Source organism: Alligator sinensis, unplaced genomic scaffold, assembly GCF_000455745.1.
Source record: "Alligator sinensis unplaced genomic scaffold, ASM45574v1 scaffold1575_1, whole genome shotgun sequence".
Lineage (NCBI taxonomy): Eukaryota > Metazoa > Chordata > Crocodylia > Alligatoridae > Alligator > Alligator sinensis.
This window is the reverse complement of record NW_005843253.1, coordinates 144260-144616: the sequence shown is the minus strand read 5'-3', so window position 1 is coordinate 144616 and position 357 is coordinate 144260.

Genomic DNA, 357 nt, shown 5'->3' with positions numbered 1-357 from the left:
AGCGGGGCGGGGGACCGGGGATGGCGGCTCCCCTGGGGGCCGCGGTGCTGCTCTCGCTGCTGGCTGCAGGTGAGGGGGGCGGCCGCCTGGGTTCTTTGCGGGGCTCGGAGCAGGGGCCGGGAGCCCGGACAACTGGGCTGTCTGGGAGGGCAGTGAGGCCTAGGGGTGAGAGCCGGGTGCCAGGACCCGACGCCTGGGTCCCGTCGCTGTCCCCGCAGGCCGGGCGCTGCGCTGCTACCAGTGCGTGGGCATGTTTCAGGAGTGCGTCCAGGCCGAGCAGCGCTGCGGGGCGCGCGACCGCGCCTGCTTCTCCTCCTCCATCCGCCTCTTCAGTACGGGGTGCTGGGGGGTGGGAGA